Here is a 20,882-nt window from a genome sequence, read left to right on the forward strand (position 1 = left end):
TAGTAAAAGAGGAATTTTCAACAGGGTCATATGAAATATGTGGGCTTTGGCTGTCTCCACACTCAAAACTCTCCAGACCAGAGATGAAAAAAATGTATGCCTCAATTTTCCTTACTTTTTCCAAAACTATTGTTAGTAGGATGAACATTGCTTTCTCTTTTTGTAATTTGTCACGCATTTTGGGCATTTCACCTGGAATTTCTTAGTTTCAGAATTGTTGGTTGTGTGGGCACATGCACAGAGCCACACATGCTCATTATTCATTGTCACATTGGAGTTAAATACACTGAGTGATGTCTGAGGTCAGGGGTGGTTCCCTGAGTTTGACATCCAGTCACACACATGCTTTCATGGTATGTGATTCTATACCAGAGCCTTCATTGTTTAGCTTAATACAACATCAACTGTCATCAGAGAGTGCATGGACAATCTATCAGACTGAGCATGAAATATTCCTCCACTGAAATGCAGTCAGTCTGAAATGCCTCCAGGCATTACATTCATTATACACAAATTGAGAGTTCGTAACACTTCGTTTTCTGCGGACGTTTGCCATTGGCTTTACGATATTTCACATATGTTTCTGTCGAAGACAACGGAATTCAGTGGCCTGTATGTGAATTCAACTTAAAACACTGGTTTTGCCAAACATTGTTCTCTAAACCACTGCCCTTCTGGAACCACTCAGTTGGCCCTAGTGTGTAGGTACAGCCTCAGCAAATGGTTTAGTTCAAATGTATTATTTATCAGAGCTACAGGCAAATAAATATTTTTCTATGATAAAACAGCTGGTTGTATATTAGAAAACATGGATGCCAGAGGTGGAGAGTTGACCTTGTCCACCTCCTCCATTGTATCAAACACAGTGGCATTAAATAAAGGGAAAGTTCACTGATTCACAGCCTCACTTCCTCAGTCTGAAATCAAATTGCATTACCTTTTACTGTCAGGTCTGGAAAATTCAACAAATTATAAATTTGACCGAATGAGCCTGCTATTTGACCTAACAATAAATGCATTCATATTTTGAACTTTGTGTGAGATGGCCCGAACAAGCTAAGAGAGAGTTAAAGCTTGTTGAAAGAATAAAGTGTCCTTGTTCAATAGAGCATTTTGGTTGTCACAGTGATGTTCCTAGATAAACCATCATGTGGAAATTGTTTAAGAAATCGGTTGAGAATCATGTTGACTGTAAAACCTACACTACAACGTTCTCTTTCGACAGGCTCTGGCTCGAAAGGTAAATGTTTACCTCAGTGGCTAGGTAGTATTTTGAGGAAATGTAAACAAAATACATTCTTCATGACAAAAGAAATGAATGGAGGTGTTCTAGACAAGCATGCCAATACTCATTGGCTGATTTTGCTCTGTGGAGAACAAATCATTGGTTGAAAAGTGTTATCAAATGTGATAGTGTATTATCCAACTTCTCCATTCACACGAATGCAGCTCCGGAAAGAATTATGAGACCACTGCACCTTTTCCTTTCCTTTCCAAAAAAATTGAAAAGAAAGGTTTTGAGTGTGGAACAGAAGGGTTAAAATTAAGAGACAAATTGAACGCTCCTGTTCCTCACTCAAAACCTTCCTTTGCAACTTTTTTGGAAGGGAAAGAGAAAGGTGCAGTGGTCTCTTTATTTTTTCTGGAGCTGTATATACAGTAACAACATAATTTTCTGATTTCACAGAATGGACCTTTTTGAAGTTCAGTAGAGGTGAAATAGATAATTTTAACCATGAATAGAAAAAATAGTATGGGGTGTGTTTCCGGAGGATGAAAATCCCTCTGAGCATTGTTGGACACAACTTGGATGGACATTGCTTTCAATATATAAAGATGAGAAAGGTCCCTTAATCTATTGCATCAAAGTGACAAAAAAGTTAAACTCACTGCTTTCCCCAAAGGCCACATGTACACCTTCTGCAGAACTGTTTTAATAGGCATTTCTTTATATATTCTTAAAGAAAAATTGGAGGCATTTCTATTAAGTTGAAGTAAATACTTTACTAGTTTCAGCTGGAATCATTTTGACTGCGTTTATACAAGCAAACCACTCCTTTCTCTAACTGGTCTTCCTGGGGGATAATTTTTTTCAAATTGAAGCTGTTGGGGAATCACAAAAAAATTTAATGTCCTCCCTTTGGGTGCCCAGAAACAGTGTTTTTGTCTCTCCCTGAAGTTGCAGGTTCTAGACTCATATTGGGCGGGTCCTGGGCTCATGCACATACCTTCTCAACGTCTTCGTGTCAAACCTCCTAGTGTGTCAAACCTCCTAGTGTTTCAAACCTCCTAGTGTGTCAAACCTCCTAGTGTTTCAAACCTCCTAGTGTGTCAAACCTCCTAGTGTTTCAAACCTCCTAGTGTTTCAAACCTCCTAGTGTGTCAAACCTCCTAGTGTTTCAAACCTCCTAGTGTGTCAAACCTCCTAGTGTTTCAAACCTCCTAGTGTTTCAAAACTCCTAGTGTTTCAAACCTCCTAGTGTGTCAAACCTCCTAGTGTTTCAAACCTCCTAGTGTGTCAAACCTCCTAGTGTTTCAAACCTCCTAGTGTGTCAAACCTCCTAGTGTTTCAAACCTCCTAGTGTTTCAAAGATTTGAGTCTCAGAAAGTCAGAATGTCGAACCAAAAACAATGATCATATTACAAACCCGATTCCAAAAACGTTGGGACCCTGTACAATTGTGAATAAAAACAGAATGCAATGATGTGGAAGTTTCAAATTTCAATATTTTATTTTATGGCCATTTCAGTACCCGGATCCTTCTTCTATGCAGCCATGACATTGTAATTGATGCAGTATGTGGTCTGGCATTGTCATGTTGGAAAATGCAAGGTCTTCCCTGAAAGAGACGACGTCTGGATGGGAGCATATGTTGTTCTAGAACTTGGATATAACTGTCAGCATTGATGGTGCCTTTCTAGATAGGCAGCCCATGCCACAAGCACTAATGCAACCCCATACAATCAAAGATGCAGGCTTATGAACTGAGCGCTGATAACAACTTGGGTTATCCTTGTCCTCTTTAGTCCGGATGACATGGCATTCCAGTTTTCCAAAATGAACTTCAAATTTTGATTAGTCTGACCACAGAACACTTTTCCACTTTGCCACAGTCCATTTTAAATGATCCTTGGCTGAGAAAAAAAAACATCCAGTGTGGTTTTCCTGCCTTGACCATTACGCACAGAGATTGTTCCAGATTCTCTGAATCTTTGGATGATATTATGCACTGTAGATGATGATAACTTCAAACTCTTTGCAATTTTTCTCTGAAAAACTCCTTTCTGATACTGCTCCACTATTTTTCGCCGCAGCATTGGGGGAATTGGTGATCCTCTGCCCATCTTGACTTCTGAGAGACACTGCCACTCTGAGAGGCTCTTTTTATACCGAATCATGTGGCCAATTGACATAATAATTTGCAAATTGGTCCTCCAGCTGTTCCTTATCTGTACATTTAACTTTTACGGCCTCTTATTGCTACCTGTCCCAACTTTTTTGGAATGTGTAGCTTTCATGAAATCCAAAATGAGCCAATATTTGGCATAGCATTACAAAATGTCTCACTTTCAACATTCGATATGTTATCTATATTCTATTGTGACTTAAATATTAGTTTATGAGATTTGTAAATTATTCCATTCCTTTTTTACTCACAATTTGTACAGTGTCCCAACTTTTCTGGAATCGGGTTTGTACATAAATATTTATTTTTAATTTTTTTCAGATGAAAGGTTGTAATTGAAAAATTGTTATGACATATACTGGATGTTAATAGCATAAGTCATGGATGTACAGTAAAGCTGCAGTGGTGAAGTTTCCAAATGGTGCCCAATCCTTGTTATAGTATATATAGGGTTATATAGACTATGACCCCACTTACAACAATCGTTCATAGCGTTCTGGTCAAAAGCAAGGGAAAAGGGGGCACTTTTGAACACAACCTGTGTACTTTTGATGAATATTATGCAAACTGTACACAAAACCCCAGGGAAGATTATTCAAAACCCTCAACAACTTCCATGGGAGGGTTGGGCGTGTTAATGAGGCAGGAGCGTGTGAACACTAAACGCATAAACAAGCTAATGATCGATGGACTCGTATGTGATGTGTGTTGTGAGAGGCGTATTATTAAGGACATACTGTTTTCCCCTAGGTGCAGCTGGGCTCATTTTGCATATCTCTCCCTCCATCTGTGCACACAGCACCTAGCTGGGGCCCCCAGGGCCACTCAGCCATTAAAGCCTGCAACAACACTGAAAAAGAAAACATAAATAATGGCAAAGCAAATAACAAGCTATTCACCAATGGGAGTGAATCTAACACTACAAATGGCGAGGAGCACTGTGTGGCCACTGGCTGTATACCTGCTGTTTGTGTGTACATGCCGTTAACTCCTTTAGACTGAAAAACAGTTGGTGTTGAAACGTCCTGAGCCAGAACTCCTTAGACACATCTCCTTGGACCGTGTCTAGGAATTCCAAATATCATGGTGGTGATGTTACAGTTACACTTCTGATTGAGCCAGGCCACTGATTAAGTCTAATGTGGAATGGCTTGGTGTTTGAGAGGGAAAGAGAAAGAAAGAGACACTTTCTATGAATAAAGGCATTTCCATATCTAAAAGACATCAGCAGCATGTAATCTCACAGCACAAACCCAACAAGAGTGCCTGAAATACCAGCCTATGAGAAAAGGAGACTAATGAGAGGAAAATAGGACAGTGAAGAGAGAGGACAAAACTGTGTAATAAGGGAAATATCTGTCCTTCAGAAGATCCTTCCACAGGATGCCTGCTTTTTTGCCTAACTCAATTAACTCAATGACTCATAATACCCAGAAAGTTCTGTATAAGAGTCAAGTCTCTGTCAATGTAAGTAATTAACTCCAAAATAGCTGATTTATTTTTGACCCCATCCCAGAAGAATGCCAATTCAATGGAGAATACCCTTTCAATTCTAAGTACCTGCTTTTTACAATGAATCGTTCACTGTACCTTTGAAGTTGCCCACAGAAATCGGAGTTAGCCAACGCTGTCAGGAAATACACAAACATCATCAGGTGTCTAATAATAGCACTTCTCATCATTACTTCTGCCAAAGCAGGCTCATACATACCAGCTTCCAGAAAGCCCCAAAGGAAGGCTGGAGTTAAAATAGGGGGTGAATCTAGGGCCATTTCCTGGTATAATCGTTACCCTCTTACCACTCTTCTGCTTCCCTCTTTGAGTTGCACTGTAACCAATCAGCTTTAATTTCTTTGGATCTGTCGGGTGTTTGCGATGCAGTCTGGCTATGCATGAGGCCTTTAGGTTTTTAGGGACAATATATTCTAAGTGGCTATTTACAACTTTCCCCTTGGGTGGTGTTGAAAGAAAAGTTCTCATAGGCCACAAGCACAACTTCACTTTGGTTTTGCTTTATTTTTGTTCATTGCATTGAAAGGCCATTACTTGCTGAAAACAATAGTATACTTAAAGGGAGCTATTTCTAAGTCCAGCCCACTAGCGTCTACAAAGGGAATTGCATGAACTACATGTTTACAACTCCAGGTAGAGCTGCAGAAGAGTAGCTAGCTTGGCAATCTAGCTACTTTTAGAGAACGGGCGATTGTGATTTACCTGTGGTATAATTGTAACTTAAAAGGTGTAGGCTAGTATTGCCAGACAGAGATTGGAAGCTTACTAGGCAGCCAGCTTCCAATGTTGAGGAAAATATAACAAACTGTCATATGGGTTTTTCTTTGTAACTCTGTCTAGAAGGCCAGCATCCCGGAGCTGCCTCTTCATTCATCACGTTGAGACTGGTGCTTTGTGGGTACTGTTTAATGAAGCTGCCAGTTGAGGACCTGTGAGGAATTTGTTTCTTAAACTAGACACTCTAATGTATTTGTCCTCTTGTTCAGTTGTGCACCGGGGCCTCCCACTCCTCTTTCTATTCTGGTTAGAGCCAGTTCGTGCTGTTCTGTGAAGGGAGTATTACACATTGTACACATCTTCAGTTTCTTAGCAATTTATCGCATGGAATAGCCTTCATTTCTCAGGATGAGAAGTGAATGCCAAGTTTCAGAAAAAAGTTAGTTGTTTATGGCAATTTTGAGCCTGTAATCGAACCCAAACACTGATTCTGAAGATACTGAACTAGTCTAATGAAGGCCAGTTTAATTGCTTCTGTAATCAGCACAACACTTTAGCATTGCTACCATAATCGCAAAATGGTTTTCTAATGATCAATTAGCCTTGTAAAATGACTAATTTGGATTAGAAACAACTTGCCATTGGAACACAGGAGTGATGTGCCTCTGTACGGTAAACCTATGTAGATAATCCACTGAAAATCAGCCTTTTCCAGATACAATAGTCATTTACAACATAAAAAATGTCTACATTGTTTTTCTGATCAATCGATGTGATTTTAATGGAAAAAAAGAGCTTTTCTTTCAAAACAAAAGAAATTCAAAGTGACCTCAAACTTTTGAATAGTAGTGCATGTACATATTTTTGTAAAAGTAATACATAAATCTAGGCTTTGTTGAAAGGGTGCTGATAGTGAAAGACATTTGTTTTCCTTCCAGGTTAGGCATGGTTTAGATGACTACTTCATGACATGATTAATGACCTCCAACCTGAATCTAAAAAATGTTAAATACTTTGAAATCCTTTCGTTGGGTCTGAATGAGAATTCTTGGCACAAGTTACAACACATACTTAAGATATTTGAAATAATATCTGAACATTATTATATTTGAAATAATATCTGAACATTATTATTATTATTATAAATATCTGGGTACTTTTCCCAACCTCTCCACTGCCCCAACTTCCTATTGCCACTAAACTACAACTCTGGAAAAAATTAAGAGACCACTGCACCTTTTTATTTTCTTTCCAAAAAAGTGGAAAAGGAAAGTTTTGAGAGAAGTACAGAAGCATCCAATTTGCAGTGGTCTCTTAAACCTTCCTTTTCAACTTTTTTGGAAAGGAGAGAAAAAGGTGCAGCGGTTTCTTACTTTTTTACAGAGCTGTATATTGTCTGTCACAAGGTCAGTCTTCTCAGCAAGGGGTAAGTATACTCAAATATTTACCCTCGCAGGAGCTGCATGGTTGTTCAATTCTATTGTAGCTTAACTTCAATAAGAAAGACATATTGGAGTTGGGTTATGAGATATAATCGCTTCCTGTAGTTTTGTCTAGCCATTGTCTGTAATAAAGAATATGGCTTGAGCAGAGAAGATCATTTTGACCTTCCTATCCGGGAATCTTTGGGATATGATTTTGAATTATGGATTTTGGAGACCAGCTGGGAGTATAGTAGTGATAGATATGTGTTACCATATGTTAAGGTGAGCATCTCTCAAGCAACTAAGATTGGAATTAAATACTGTGCATAAGGGCACAACAACATATTTTTCACCTAGTTCAGCACGTATTTCAAAACAGCGACCTGACCCAATTCTCAAACCACTAGGCTATCAGTGGCCACATTTATTAGGATCATTTCTCGTTTAAAGGACCAATGTCCTCCAATGACTGTGTGGACAATTAGTTCAATGTCCATGAATCAGCCACTCAAAGTGATCCATTCACATTCAGAAGCCACAGACATCTGTGAGGAATTTATCACCGGATGTTACCAGCTTCTAAATATGTTATTCAAATGATTAGCATGCCAGAAAGAGAGAGACAGTGCCAAAAAGAGCGTGAAGGAGAGAGGACAGATCCAGATGGAAAAAAAAAGGTGCCTAAGCTAAGGAAGTCAGAAGAGACTGGGGCTGACAGCCAGAAAGACTGACCTCACGCAACATGTGACCCTACTGACTTTTTCAACTGGGATGGAAAACAAGTGAACACTCAGGACATAATTCAACGTTGTTAACTCTGACTCAGAGAGGTTCTAGAAGTTTAAAATACACAACCAAAGTTTTGGAAAGAATGCAGCCATATTTGTATTAACTTGCCCCGGTAAATTGGAATCTGATAATCTGGTAAGTGGATTGTAGCTTTAACCTCTTACTAAACTTCCCTATCAGCATGTGCTAGTGATTTGGTTTGTGGGTCAAAAGCTCTTGATACAGTCACCTCTGATTACTTTGACACTGAGCACCCCCTTAAAGATGGAAACTGATGAGGTGCTGTGGAACTGATTAAACCTTTAGAAACAACTCGACCAAGACCGATCCATCATCATCATCCTCTGGGCTGTGCAGAAGACAGAAAGTTCCTTTAGGGTGTTTTTAAGTTCTGCTTTATCTTTTGCATCTAGCCTCCTGTGATTTGAGTGTCATTGCTAATCATGCGTATCATCACAGGTGTCTTTAGCTGTTCACTAGGATCTTCTGCCAGAATTCGGATTGACTTGTGTCAATGTAGAATCATTTTCAACAGGACATTCCTTCATTCGGGTCACGACAGGGATAGGTTGCTCAATAGCCGTTCCACTTGAAGCAGCTGATGCCAATTGAAATTCTGTGGCCATTCTACCCCAAACAGATCATGACAATGTCAATGGGGATTGGTCACGCTTCTCTAAATGAGCCTCCATAATAGGTTAAAGGTCACCTGTCCATCACAATCCAAGTGCCAATCAGAGGATGACCTTTCGGACCATAGAGGAAAAAGAGAGAATGCCAGATTCACCAAAGCGGTCTCTACTGCTATTCTACCCAGATTTAACCCAGAATGGCTGTCAACATTAATGGAATTGCAGCCAAAAGTCAAAGACCAGATTGTATATGTGAAAGTCAGGGCCACACTCTACAAAAAAGGTTTAAGGTACACAAAGTTTCAGAGTGGGGGAAAGTCAGATCCATCCGTCTTAGAACATGTAAACTCACCAGAAGACTTGAGTGCACAATAGTTTTCAAAACAAACGGAACGCTGAATCACTCCTGACGAATCACAATGTTATTGAACCTGTCTATCTAAATAGCAGATTAATCAAATACATAAATACATGTTGAGTTTAGCTTGACTTCTTAACTTTAACTCAACCAAAGCCATATTTGCTTCTTTTTTTTCAAAATTTCAAGAAAAACTGCCTCATTACAGCACATGATGCTGGGGAGGGGAGGATGTCTCGTAATAATGGTTGGAATGGAATAAATAGAATGGAATTCAACACATGGAAACCATGTGTGCGATATTATTCCATTTATCCCGTTTCAGCTATTACTATGAGCCTGTCCTCCCCAATTAAGGTTCCAGCAGCCAGGTAAAGTAAACCTTTTAGGATAGGCAACATACATACATCAATGAGGGTCAAGCTCTCTGAGAGCTTACAGCTACAACTGCTATCCACTCCCATAGATCAGCAGATTTTCTGCAATTGCACAGAAGCCCTGGCCCAGTGGCCCAACATGCTACCTGCCTTTCAACAGATGTGCCGGGAGCAGGCCGCCCCTCGATCCAACCAAGCATGACGACCAATGGCATGATTTTCTCCAAAGGCCAGGGGTCAAACCATATCCCTTACTCGGCCTGGGCATTAAACACAGATGCATATTGTTGGTCTCCATGGCGATGCTGCCTTGCGAGTCACATGACAGAGTCAGCGACCGTGAGGGTTCTCCCCATGACCCGGCGGACTCAACAGCTACTCAGCATGAACTTTAACTAACTAGCCGTGTGTGCGCATTTCATCCAGGATCCATCCCAGTGGGGCTACAAAGGCCTGCAACCCCACATCCGCACAACGTTACCTCAGAAACACACCAAGGTCAACACCTGTGGATGTAGAGAGCTTGAAGTGATCCTAAGAAATGTCAAAATGCGCATATAGTGAAAATTAGCAGAGGTCTGAACAATGTTTCAGTGGTAAAATAATCTGTGTAGTGTTATCAGAAATTGTTACGGCCCGTTATCTGTAGCAAGACTGTGTACCCAACCAGCAAGTTGGCTTTATGAAACTGGTTTCATATTTGAAAACAAAAATACATTTCCAAATGTTCCAGCATTTACAGACAATTAATGTTTTAGATAACGTTTTCCACTTCAGAGACAATTATGGTATTGCTTTTTCACTGCATTATTTACAATTATGTTTACAAGCAGATTGCATTCCCAGACCCTGGTCACCAGGAAAAATGCTTTTAACCTCTCCCGTCCAGCCAAGCATGACAAAATGGAACCTACTCACTCATCGAAACAAACGCGATTGCTGTGGGACCACGCTTTCATCACGGACAGAGTGCCTTATCTAGAACACACATGATCAATAAAGCAATACATTTTCATTCTCCTGGCGACTTCATTCTCCATAAGTAACGACAGGCAGGGGACCAGTGCATTGTGGTTACTCCCTCCACATGCTGTATAAATTAAGTAGAAACAAAAGACTAATTTATCTGATTAGGGTGGACTCACAGTCTTGCAGGGAGCGGATATTGGGTCCGTGTCTCGCAGCACTTATGAATTGACCTTGTGCAAACATCCTGCAGTTTTATATGCTCCCTGGGGTTAAGGGTCAACATACGAGCATGACCAATCACAGCCTTAAATCAGGATCCGAAAGCGTTCTGTCATCAACACAGTAGAATTAAATTAGGTTTTATTCATTTTAAAGACTTGCTATCAGCCTCATTTTAACTCTTGTTGATTAATGGGGGTTTTAACAAGGGAAAGTGCATGCTAGAATTTCACATCTCCCCATGTTTATAGGAACTGCAGTGTGTGCCTGTACAGGAAGAGGAAGAAAGTGACACTTGATTTCTACTTACTAATAGCATTCCAGGGTCTCTTTTGATCCACACCAGTCGACCATTTCTTATATTGAGTCCACAATTCAATCAGAAGGTCCCCTAAGACCAGACCAATCAGAAACAGACACACTGATTCAACCCACATACAATTTAGTCAATAACTCCAATTCTAGTGGAGGGATTGGGACCTCTACAGAAATAATACGTTTGAGTCTGCATTTTGAACGGGCAGTGGTCTTTTCTCAATTGTTTAGATTCTTTACATTTAAGGCATTTCACGTTCCTGGTTTCAGATTTAAGTAAAATAAAAAGATTGCTTGCTTTTTATGCAGTAATTGTGTACGCATGTAGGTCTTCCTGATTGCAATACCCTTAACACACTGGGGAATCGCTTACAGACTGCAGCCTTGGATCTCCATCTTGAATGTCAGATATGATGTCACTCTCTGAAGAGGGTCACGACAGTCTTCACGGCCAGCACTGTGTGGGGAAAAAAACAGGCTCATTACAGCAAGCTATCAAGCGTACACCAGGCTGATCACAAACACGTAGAAGACATGTGGCAGACCTTGGGGAGGGGTGACGATAACACACAAATATTTGGCAACCTAGAAAACGAGTAAAAACCAACAACCTGACACTCAAAGACTGTAGTCCCACACCACAAGATTGGGGTGTGGGGGCATTTCTTTTCTTTGAAACGTATTTGCTTTGATCCCCTCCATGCTTTCTACCTAAGAATCTCATTCAAACCACGGAGAATGTATATTCTGAATGCGTTGCTTAATGTCAGTTCTTTCAGCAGCACATCCAATCATTTAATTACACACAGCAGGTCTCTGACCTAACCCTAACAATCAGTTATATTACTCAAACAATGACCCCAACCCCATCGAGTCCCTCCTGTTCCAAATGGGATTACTTCACGTCAGATCAATATGGCATTGCTGAGGAGTGGGAAGGGTCTCTCTCTTTGTTCATGGTAGTGAAATATAAGTGTGTGTGTGTGCCTGGGTATGTATGTGCGTGAGTGACATGTGCACATGCACACATTGGTAAATACATGTAAACATGCATGTGGGTGAATGTAATTGGCCCAGCCTGTAAACAAGGGCCGCTCCTCCTCCAGAAGTAAAGTACTTTGCTATTTGCATGAATTGATGACCTGGGGACTCGGGAAGGACACACAGGCAGTTTGGCTCCGATTGATTCTGTCGACATTAACCGGTGTCTCTTATTGCTCCAGCAGGCTATGGGACCCCTCCCACATTACAGCCCCAGGGTGGTCAGAGAATCATCCGCCATGCGTCCACCACGGTGCCAGAGGTCCCGTCCATAACGCAGAGTCTGCAGGTGGACTGCGTTGAGTCATGGACACCAGGACCTGTTAGTACAGTGTTAATGAATCAGTGTTTAGTGAGGCGTGACAGTTAGTTATGATTATCTGTATTTCAAGAGGGAGCATCGACCACATTCATGGACTTACAGAGCTATCTCAGGGTTAGTGCTACCCATGCTTTCAGCCATATACTATACTAGATGATCTACAAAGCTGTAAAGATCTGCGGTGAAATGAATGTGAAAAAGATACTTCTTAGTGATGTCATCTGGATGCACATTGCATGTCTAGGAGTGGACTATAATACTGAACATGTCGCAGTTCTTGGGACAAAGAGCCAGTGTTCAGGGCCAAAACAGTTGGGACCTAGAGAGCCTCTCTGGTCATTCTTGGCACCTAAACCAGGCAAGGACTTCCTGGGTAAACTACGAATCAGATTTTGTTGGGAGAGAATCAGAAAGACATGGTGTGCCAGGACGCTTGGATTTTATTCTTTACCAAAGCATCTACGTTTTCTTCCAGTCCTCTGGCAGATGATGTTTATTTTGAAATCCTTCATGATATGTTTTTATGGAAATTTCCAGTGTTTCAAAACACAATACTGCCATGATGGACAATTATTTTATTTAAAATGCTTTAATAAGCCAACATTAGTTGATTACATGTCAATATAAACCGATTTTGACAAGAGCAGACAGGATAGTTACTATAAGTATGACCTTCAAAAACAGTTACTCTGTTCACATACCTCCTCACCTCAGTAAGGAAGAAACAAAAGCCAACATTTGTAAGCTATAATTTGGGCTCCTGTCAATGAAACTCCTTGCTTCAGTGAAACGCTAGGCGACACCAATGGACGTTTGTTTCTTCTAATGGACGTTTTTTTCTTCGACAAAGTCTCTTTGTAGGGCACATTATATTTCTTTCTTTGACATTATTACCTTTTCTTGTTGATTAGTGACAAAACTCCTAATTAGATAAATGTTTATGTCATGCTGTCACACAATAAAATGTGGAAACACCTCAGTGGGTGAATACTTTTGAGAGCCACTGTAATTAGGACACATCAGGAACATTTATGGACCAATTGACATGTTTACACAAGACACTTCCAGAATACAGTGATTTAATTGAAAAGACTCCGGGATCTGGACACAAGTGGACAATTAAATGTAGCTGTAGACTCATGACCTGTTTGGAACTCCATGTTCCAATCTATGATCAGATTACAAAAACTGCATTAACTGTCAAGTGTAAACATGGCCACCCTGCCACACTCTCTCTTCACAGTGTGTGGGGTATCAGCTTTTTGAGAGAAATGGTTCAACTTCTCCCCCCCTAAGCATCTGCAGAGTCGTTAAGTGACTCATCTTTTCACATCTGTTCCCATGAAAAACACAATTAACAAGAAAGTAGAAAAAAAGAGAGAGATCCACCAAGCCAACAGTGTTGTATTTTTCTACTATCTGATCCAAGTCAACATTCTTTCCCCATGGTTGAATAAAGTTTAGGACGTGTCAGGTCTGAACAGACAACCTTCACACAATGTTTGTCAGGCGGCGTCTCGTGATAACTCACTTCTCAGAGGGGTGATGATCTAGGGATCTACGGATGACAGTGTTTCTCAAAGTCATACCCCTAAGATCCATAATACTATAGGCGATCATGCCTGTGATTTCCAAAATCAGATGACGCGTTGGAATGGAAGGACAAGCAGTTTGACTAAATGGTTCAGAAGGTCAGGACTGCTCCCTCCTCCTTCATAGTGTTTCATAGAGTTTCACACTGAACACACACACACACATATATATAATGGGAGTGCTGCCTCTGGTGACCTAGCTCAGAGTTGTGTTGGAGCACGTCTGAGGTGAACACACACCCAGACACGGATGACTGAGCACACACACCTCCGGATTGTTTTTCACAGTACTCGGTCCACATACTCAATGTCAGTGTTTACTCAGGAAGAAACAAATACTTTGATTCCCCATGCATGGATGCCTAACGCTCCATTTGCTCTACATGTTGATGTGAGCGCAACACACATTCAAACCATTCTAAGATGACTACAGAGAAAATAAATCCCATTGACCACTGCTTTCTATGAGTCACAATGAAGGATTCACGGTTAAACAGAGAAGATGCTTGGATGGAAATTTGCCCAAGACTTAAACAGTGTGGAGTTCAATTACAGTCAAGTGTTCTACTCTTCCTGGCCCACCTGCTAAATCTAAATAAGTGACTATTGATCAGAAACCTCAGCGGAGTCAGAAAATCAACAAGCACTTCTAAATGTCAAGACAAAAATAAATCAATGTTTCATTGTTTACTTAAAACAGCTTTTTCACAAGTCCGAGCACTTCATCTTACACTTCTCTTCTTACCAGCAAAGGTTTCTCCGGGTACAACAACAAACAACAATAGCCTCCATAAAGAGATCCAGCAAAGAGGCAAGAGAAACTGTTGGCCTGTGACGAACTGGCTACGTGGTCAATGGATTTGCACAATGCCCAACTTGAGTCCATTAAAATCCATTGTTGTTTCTACATCACACACCTGATGTATTGTGGGGTCTGGGCAATGATGGGCACAGGATAAGGTTGTTGCTACTTCGGCAGTAACTGCTGGAATGGCGTTAAAATGGGGAATACTGTTTGATATGGAGCAAAACATCGAGGTGTATTACCAGAACATTTCAGTACTGAGAAACAACTGTGCATAATAACAAAAGTTTTTATGGTGTACCCTATTGGACAATGACCCGGCAAGGCCATATAATTGGGCATCTCTGTCTTATTCTGAAGTGACTTCGACGTGCTTAGTACTCCTGACCTCCCCCCGCCTCGTCCACCCTCCTCTTCTTCTACCGTTTAATTAACGGGCCACGGGTTCATGTCAACATATATTTGAATGAGTCAAAAGACCCTCGCTGGAGACTACAGCTAAAGACCCCGGCCCCCAGCACTCGCCCCCTAAACACCCCCTTGACACACACACACACACACACACTCGAAGTGCACAAAGTGATTGAGAACATTGACTCATCTGGAACACATTGCAATTAGAAGGAGCCCTGCTTTAGACGTTTCTTTTTTCTGTTTGTATTGCCTGCATCAATCCCATGTGTTTTTAAAGAAATCATGAAGATGCCAGATACACAACGGCGAATATGAGATTAAAAATGCAGTTTGTCATGGCCTGCATTACAGGGACAGTGATGCGTTCGCAATGATTTAACTGCGGCATGCTCTGCTCTCATTGGGCCTCCTGCCACAGCTTGTGTTGACATAAAATAAGTCTTCAGGGCCTGGATATCAAAAACAGATATCACATAGGATTCCCCCAATCCAATAGGATAAACATGGAATACCCATTCCCTAATTAACATTTGCAATCCAATTTCAACTTTAATCCGAATGTACGTTTTATTTAATTTTTTTATGACTCTCAAATGTCATTTGGATACTTTAGGTTCCAGAAGTCTGGAAGTGTGTGTGGGGTTCTGTGTGGCGTTTAAACTACTAAAGGTAGGTGTACCTGTAAATAACCCCATGGTGGCAGTCAATCAGTGACTGTAAAACATGTGGGGAAGGCAAATTAAAGGAACCAGGCCAATACTGAGGTGTAAAAACATTCCCAACAGGCTTGCAGTATATACAAATTCCAAACATTACCACAAGAAAATCTGTTCTTAATATTCCACAAATTTAGGGTTTCCTTAAATTCATGGTTTGGATAAGTTAAACCTTTTCTTCCAAATGTTAAAGAAAATGTGTAGTCAGTTTCAAATAGATGAATAGAGAATTCAATAATTGCACAGGCATTATAACCATCATGGGCCCCTGGCAACCACTGTCTCCACTGTTGTCTTTCTAGCCAAATGAAGAAGTACTGGGGAAGAGGATAACCTGGGATTTGGGATTTCTCACAGTGGGCATACGCACGCACGCCCATATGCACACACAAGCTCGCACACACACACACACACACACACACACGTATTTCTATCCTTGTGGGGACCTATCCTTGTAGGGATCTTTCCTAATCCTTTCCCTAACCCTAACTCTACCCTCAATAAATTAAAATGTAAGCCTAAACTTAACCTAGCTCCTATCTTAAAACAAAACCCATCTCATAATGCTAAAACCTAAACATAACCCAATTTTTTGCATTCATTTCAATTGTACGTCTGATCCTAAACCTAACCCCTAAGACACAAATATTGTGTCCCCATGGGGACCAGCTAAAGGCCATAATTATGTTGATAGCATGTTGCTATGGGTTCAACTCTGACCTCATACTATGTAACTGGTTGTTTGATACACTGAGGTGTCCAATTTCGTGATTAACACACCTAAGCACACGTGCACACATACACACATACACACATACACACATACACACATACACACATACACACATACACACATACACACATACACACATACAACAGTCTATTTAGGCTCCTAGACTGAGGGACAAACTCAACACAATCTATAGACCTCACTACTAAAACAATACTAATGTCTGAATTTGGTACACACTGTTGATGTACCGCAATTCATGTTTCAAGGTATAACAAGCATCCCTTTGAAATGAACCAATCCCTCCTGTCATTTTAGAAGAAATAAACCCCAGTAACAGATAAACCTTTAACATAGAAGATATTTCCTACATTTAAATTTTCTAATTTCTAAATCCAACATAAGCGAATGCATCTGTCGTATAATTATGCTGCCCTCCCACACTTTTTTATGAAATTGTGCTAAAAATAACATGGTGTCTTCTGGGATTCCACTGGTCTCATGGAGGAGGCGTTGTTAACTCAATGGGAAGGGACCAAGAAATGTGTAATAACCATGATAATATTCCCTCCATCAGCTTTGGAACACTTGTACAAAAGGTTGGTCTGTGGTCAGAAGGATTATGCTTATCTTGGTGTGAACTTTGTTCAGAGGGTCAGGGATTTGTGCATTGTCATGGTCACTAGCACCATAAGTAAAACATGAAGAAGGATACTGGCCTTTTGGAGTCACAATTTTTTGCATGCACTGTGCCATTGAGGGTATCCACTATTTTAACATTTTCAACTGTGTAGAACTTCTTAAAGAAAGATCACAAGGTTCTACCCAGTTTATGAGGAGGAATCAGACACTGATCAGAGCACTCTTCTACTTCGTGTGCCTAGTTGGCAAAACAGTTTTTAAAGTATGAATGAAATTAAATTAGCTTAGTTTCAGCACTGCAGGTATTGGTATTTTACCTAAATCATTTATCAAACAAACAATTTAAGAAGGAATTAGACTACGTTAATATGCGTTTTTCCTCAGTGACACTGCCTATGGAAACAGAGACACTTAATAATGTGAAATAAATTGGGGCGCACCCTCGATCCTTCTCTATTTGGTAATGACATTACGCTGTGCGTGGTTCTAGCTCATAAATCTGAAAATCAGACGCTGGCATGTGGAGCCTCTGTATGCCACACCTCCACTCTGTCCTTTCTCGTACCCCTGCCATGTGTGACAATGGATGATACAAACATTTTCTTTTGAAATAGCTTTAATCTATTATTCCCTCCTTTTCAGCACATAACACCAACATATTCTTTTAATGGAGTTTCAAAGGAAGCAATTTGGCCCATATGGACGGGGTTGAGGGGCTGCCAGTGGAATGTTTTTCATGGCAGGCTGGCGGGGAGTGTGCGTCTGACGCATGATGCAGCAGAACTGTATTACTTCCTCCTAATAATAACACAAATACAGGGAGGAAACGCCAAGGCGCAACACAAGGCATAACGAAGGTGGAATATAGACTCTGATGAGCCCATTATTGCTTATAATCACTTCGTGTTGACTTATTGGGAATTTGAGGAATTGTTTAGTATCCTAAATGGTTCCATATCAGGTTCGGCATGTTAATAACCAGAGTCATGAGGAAAGCAGCCAAAATACATCAGGGACGGGGCCATTGGTTCAACATGGCGTCACAGGTTGAATATATAAGCACCACATGGAGACTTGAGTGATCTTTCCATAATGTTTAAGCTATTGATGTTTAGGCCATTGCCCTTGGAGAATATGTGTGACAGCAGTAAAAAAAAAGTATGCAGTCGATAAAAGTAAAGGCATCATTTTTCATCCTTTCCAGCTCAGATTTGATCAGCACTTCATGTCACATCACAGGCACAGCCTTTTAAAGCAGGCCAGCCAGACTGTAACTTAAGTCAGACCAATCAGTCAAAGTCTAGACCAAAGTCTTTAAACAGAAAAAGTTGCACATAAAGACTTTGATGGAAGGCCGATGTGAACCATATCCTCATCTATCTCCTCATAATCAGGATGTTGACCAATATGAAACTGCACATTAACTGGTTAGTTAGGAGACTGGGCGATGCTGCCCCCTGGTGAGTAAATCCAAATCCAACCAATCATGTCTCAGTGATTTCTGAAAAGTGACCCTAACAAACACTTTCAAAAGACAAAATCACTAGAGTTAATATATCTATAACTGGAGAGTTGTACGACCGGGTTGTTCTACCTTTAGTACAGGTTCTTCTAGAATGCCCCCCCCCCCCCCCCCCCCAACCACAACATGGTAAGACACACTAACGCAAAACAATGACTTTCTAAGACGTAATGTTCTAGGCTTGTGATGATATCCGCTGGATTGTGGTTCTAGCCTTGCTGTAAATAAGATGGAGAAAGATTGTCTTTGCATTCCCTTACCTTTGCTGCTGTTGAGGTAGAGCGTGTAGAGCTGTAATGAGGTGTGTAGGAAGGTTTGATCAGATGACCAGGCCACAGGGCAGGACAAAATTGTCTGCAGATGACGATTCCCTGCTTTCTCCATCATACTGCCATCGTGTTTGGACATAAATGTCAAAGGTCATCACCCTTTTAGTATGACTGTTTCCTGCCTAAATAGCTTTTATTGTGGACACAATGTTGTACACGGTTTAGAGATTGTGTAAGGCTATTGTAACATGTAGCTGAATGATCAGTGTTATCATCTACTATTAAAATAATTTCAACAATTACATGCAGTTTTTGTCCCTTCGGAAGAGTTTAATGTTGGTTTAATGTTTCTTTGGGACGGGGTTGAGGAGTTTTTTCTGGTTATTACTGTGATCTTTTGTCACGTTGTTGACATTCCCTAAATACAGTATTTGTGATACTAAGCAGCAAGCTATCTACAACTTGTGTGATTTCATATCTCCAGTCAGAATCAGGGAAACAAAAAAGGCCTGTTCTACACTGTTCTTCCTTCATATAGACTAAACCTCAGTCTGTTGCTTAAGTTATTTGTAAGCTATTGAGCTTTAAAGGTCCAAATATCAGACAAATGTCCAACAACTATTTTACCACCGTGTGCTGTTCACAGAAGCTGAGTGCCTCACCTACAAGATTGCATGTCATCTGTTTTTCTTTTCTTTTTTTTTACTCTTATTGTGTATTCCGTAGGGCTTGCTGAATGCTTTGTTTGATCAGAGTAAAAGGTTCCAGATATACAAGTCATGATAACAGCGGCAATAACAAAACCATTTGAGCTACAAATAGCCAGCATTAAATACAAAACTGGTTGGAGCTACAACTAAATAAACAGAAACTACGGGTTCTGACTTATTTAGATGCTGTGGAGTTGCTGGAACAGGAGGGTCTTAATGGTATTACCAGGTTTGTTTCGGGAATAACCAGCATCAGTAGTTCTTAAAACAAACAATGGCTTTAGTATAATATCTTGTAAACAAGTCAAATTGATCTATTTTTGTTGTTGTACAGCTTGACATAAAATGTGCACAAACATGTATAGTAACATTAAAATTTACATTTCAGTCATTTAGCAGAAACTCTTATCCAGAGCAACTAACAATAAGTGCATTCCTCTCAAGGTGTCTTGGAAAACCAATATCTGGCAATCACAATAAGTACTCTTTCCTTCATCGAAGCCATTTGTTGACCAAGTCAGTGCCAGCGAAATCAGAGTGAAGTGCATTTTTTTTTGGGTGGGTGGGGGAGATACACATGTTAATTAAGATACTCATCAAAGAGGTAGGTTTTGAGCCACTTTTGGAAAACTGGCAGGAACTCTGCTGTCCTGGGTTCAAGGGGACGTTTGTTCCACCATCGAGGTGCCAAGACATCTAGCAAAATAAGTCAGAACAAAAGCACATTCTAATCACAGTTGTTCATGCGTTTGGCAATCTTGCTTCATCACTCACATACTGGGCAGTGACTCTCCATCTTCAGAGCTGTGATTAGAATGAAGACACACGGTTATCACCACTATCTGTAGTTTCTCATCATTGAGGGTTCTGGTGTGCTGCTTCAGGAACATGAGAGATGGACTACTAATAATGTACAGAAACAACGGCAGAAAAGGAGAGCAGCATTCCATGCTAAATGCAATGGAAGCATAAGCGCTACTCAGCATAGAGGCAACACAGCATAAACACAATCAAGAGTTAAATACTTAGACCAATTGCTAAAGACACATAGAAGGAAACGATATCTCAATGGAAAATCAGTTCCAACAGTGGAGGACAATGTTACAAACCGTATACAGATAAGGCATCTTTCTTTTTTGTAGTCATTGAAAAGCTGGAGAATGTAGATAATTATGGCGGATATGTGGAATACTGATACATCACAGTATGATGTCCTCTCTGCAGTTCACCAAATTAAAAAAGGTTTAGGACTGAAACGTATTCCTCCTCACATTTTTTTTAATAAAGTAATAAACCTAATTTGCACATGATCATAAAAAGTTACATTAAGGTCGTTTTTGATGAATGATGTTTTATTATATCAAGTACACAGAAATAGGATGAGCAGTTTGATACTCCGC

The sequence above is a fragment of the Esox lucius genome, chromosome 23 (genome assembly GCF_011004845.1).
Source record: "Esox lucius isolate fEsoLuc1 chromosome 23, fEsoLuc1.pri, whole genome shotgun sequence".
Taxonomy (NCBI): domain Eukaryota; kingdom Metazoa; phylum Chordata; class Actinopteri; order Esociformes; family Esocidae; genus Esox; species Esox lucius.